Here is a 3514-nt window from a genome sequence, read left to right as displayed (position 1 = left end):
CACCTGCCTGTGTTTGCAACAGAGGACCGTGGCCAAGGGATCCAGGAAACCGGGAGGAGAGCTGGGCTTCCGGGGAGGCGAATGGGAAGGACAGGGAGGCAGAGAGGGAGCCTTGCCTCAGAGAACGGACTTTGAACCCCCGAAGGGAAAAGTCCTCCAGATAAACCACGTCTTCCCCACCGAATCCAAGAGCCATACTCGCTCGCTGTGGAAAAATGGGGACATCCCGGTCAAAGCAGGACGAGAGAGGACCCAAAGCTCCCTCCTCTCCCCGTTCAGCCATCGTCGTCCTGGAGGAGTCTCTCCGCGGTTCGCTTCTCCTGCCGGCCCCGTTTCCCTCCTGCCAACCCAGCGCCTCTATCGCCTGCTCCTCGCTTCCTCGGGCTGCGGGCTGCGGGCTGCGGGCTGCGGGCTGCGGGCTGCGGGATGGGGGGGGAGGGGCGGTGCGCGTCGCTCCCTGCCAGCTCGTGCCCGGGGTGGTTCTGACGGGTCCCCGGATCTGATCTCCGAGGAGCACCTTCTGCGGGGAGAAGCGGGACCTGCGTCCCTGTCAGTTTCCCGGAGCGCGGGACCGGAGCCTTGCCCCGAAACGCAGGCTCGGGAGACCGAAGTCCTGAGCTGAAACCCAAGGGCCGCCGTCTCCCGCGAGTGACGTGCCCTCCTGAGCTGCGCTTTCCTCATCTGGTGCGAGGGGGTCCTGGAGTTCGTGCCTCCTTGCGGGGGCGAGTGCTGGTGAGAACGCAAGCGGGAAACACGGAGCGGACCGCTCAGCACGGAGCGCGGCCTCGGTGGGGGCCCGGGCCTCGGCCGCCGTCCTTCCCCACGAGCCTACTTCTTTGCCGCCGAGGCTCATCCAGCACCCAGGGATCGATCGCCTGGCTGCTTCCGGCCAGACACTCTCCTAGGTGCTGGCCACCCAGCAGCCGAGAACGCGGGTGCCAATCTCGGCCTCCGGGGCGTTCGCCTCCTCGCCTCTGGGGCCGCAAGACCAGCGGTGTGCCTACGCATGCCGGCGAGAGGTGGCAGAACCTGACGAGGACACGTGCCGTGGAAAATGGAGAGCTTGGCGCCCCGGAGGGCCTCGTCGGACGTCTGTGGATGGCCGTCGCTCTCTTTGCCGAAGCCCGCCCCCTGCCCGTCTTCTCTCCGTCCCAGGGTCCCCTTTCCAGTGGGACGCAAGAAGGCCCACAGGGCCCAAACGCTGGAGACGGGCAGCGCACACAGCGCGCCCTGGGTCCCGGGGGGTGCGGCGGGAAAGCCTTGCGGCACAGAACCCTGAAGCCCAGAGGTCTCGAGACAGGGAGAGCCGGGACGTCGGCAGGCACCGACGGGCCTTCGGACGCGACTCTTCCTCCCCGTCGTCACACCGTGCTGCTCCTCCCTCCGTCCTGGGCGCGAGCGCGCTCTTGGGAAAACGGAGGCGCCTTCGTCGGTGACCTAGCGGGCGGGAGATCCCGGGCAACGTCCCCAGCGGCACTTGAGCAGAACGGGGACGCTGCGGTCGGTCGTCGGGGAGGGGCTTCTACATGTCTGGTAGATGGAGCTGCTTTCTCGTGCCAAGTTCTCTGGGCCCTGACTTTTCTGCCTGCTCCTTCTATCACCTCAGTAAGGTCGGGGGTGCCCGGCAGAAAGAGGAAAAGAGCCAGAGTGAAGAAGCGGAGAGAAAGGAACACGCAAACCCGGACGCGCACACACACAGGCACACAGACACACAGGCGCGCAGCGCGCGCGCACACACACACACACACACACACGCCTACACACCCACTCGCACAACACGCACACGCACACGCACACGCACACGCAAGCGCAGACAGAGCGCGCCAGCGAGCTCCGGTGCCTGTCTGTGGTTCCTGGGCGATGGCGGGGCAGCGATGCCGGGAGCCCGGGACTCCTGAGAGCCTGTCTGCGCGGCCTAGGGCCCCAGGGGTGATCGCCAGCCCCGGGGCCCCTGCCTCCTGGCCCGGGCCCAGCTCCAGCACCACCGCCCTCCTGGGGGGGAAGCGAGCTCTTGGGCAGAGCCTCTCTGGGTCAGGGTGGGTGTCTGTCTAGGTCCGTGTCTTGGATCCTCTCCGTGTCGCCGTTTCTCTGTTTCTCCGTGTCTCTGTCTCTGTCTCTGTCTCTGGGTCTCTGGGCTGGCGCCAGCAGGAGCTGTCCAGGGTCCCCGCGAGGGGCGGGTTGGGGGCGGGGTGCCGGTCTCCTGGGCGGCGCTGGCGGGGGGAAGGGTGGCCGCCCCGCCTCCCCGCGCCCTCAGGGGCAGCGCGGCGGGCTTCCGCTGACGCCCTCTGGTCGCGCCGGTGGCTCCGCCTGGGTTTGGGCAAGTCGGGGCCCGGCCGGCGCCGCAGAGGTCAGGGCTCCCGCTGGGAGGCCCCTCGGGCCGGAGGGGACTCAGAGGAGCACGGGCCCGGCGGCCCGACGCCCCGACGCCTCGGGCCAAGTGCCCCGCGCCCCCCACCTCCCAGCAGCCGCATCTCCTGCGACCCATCGCCGGATCCGAGCGGCCAGGGCGGCCTGGAGTGTTCCCGGGCCGCGAGGGGAGAGCGCCCAGCCAGGCGCCCCGCCCCCATCCCCGCCCCCACCACCCCTCGTTTCCCACCGCCGCCCGCCCCGCCCCGCCTCCTCGCACCCCGGGCTGCTCCAGGCCTCCGCGCCCTGGGAGGGCAGCAGGGCGGGGCAGCGCAGGGTTTGGCTGGCCCGCTGGCCGCGCCCGAGGCGGCCGCGGCGGGAGGCAGCAGCGGGAGGAAGGCGGCAGGCCGAGCGCGGGCGCAGGGGGCGCCGGCGGCGGCGGGTGCGCGTCACAGAGGCCTGGGCGCGCGCGCGAGCCGCGGGCCGGGCGACGCGGCGCGGCTTCTTAGGGGCGCCGGCGGCAGGCGCCAGCGTCTACGGCCATACCACCCTGAACGCGCCCGATCTCGTCTGATCTCGGAAGCTAAGCAGGGTCGGGCCTGGTTAGTACTTGGATGGGAGACCGCCTGGGAATACCGGGTGCTGTAGGCTTTTGCCTCCCTCGCCTTTTGCCGCCTCCGGCCTCCGTCCTCCGCGGACGCCCCCCACCCCTCCAGCCAGCCCTCCCCCACCCCCCCCCGCCACCCTCCGCACCGCGGGCCCGCCGGCGCCGCCCATGGGCAGGGCCCAACCCCTCCCCGCCACAGCCCAACCCTTCCAGCTCGCGGCCCCACCCGAACCCAGGGCCAATCGGGGCCAGCCCGGCGGGACCGGGACCGGGACCGGGACCGGGACCCCGACGCCGCACACGCCGCCCGCCGGCTCCCTCTGGCCTCGGCCTCTTCCCACCCGCTCGGCTCCCGCTCCGGTGACACCCCAGCCCTTCCCTCGGCGCCCCGCCCCCGCCGCCCCAGCCGCCGGGTAGAGTCGTCCTGTCAGGTGGAACGGATTCCACGGCGGTGCCGGGAGGCCCAAACGGGTCCCAAAGCGACCAGCCCCGCCCACCGAGGAAAGACACCTGGTCAGGCTTTTCCAGACACCGCCCGCTTCTCCAAGGACAGGGCGGACT

The 3514-nt window shown here is 71.1% G+C and overlaps 1 non-coding gene across 1 annotated transcript; it reads left to right on the top strand.

Moving 5' to 3' along the window:
• Nucleotides 1–2878: 2878 nt before the first annotated feature.
• Nucleotides 2879–2997, top strand: LOC138922256 (5S ribosomal RNA). The gene has a single exon (XR_011435321.1). It is a non-coding gene; the product is annotated as a 5S ribosomal RNA (ribosomal RNA).
• Nucleotides 2998–3514: the final 517 nt, after the last annotated feature.

The sequence above is a fragment of the Equus caballus genome, unplaced genomic scaffold, assembly GCF_041296265.1.
Source record: "Equus caballus isolate H_3958 breed thoroughbred unplaced genomic scaffold, TB-T2T haplotype2-0000674, whole genome shotgun sequence".
NCBI classification, from domain to species: domain Eukaryota; kingdom Metazoa; phylum Chordata; class Mammalia; order Perissodactyla; family Equidae; genus Equus; species Equus caballus.
Note: the sequence above shows the minus strand (reverse complement) of the source record. Positions and strands in the feature narration are given on the sequence as shown.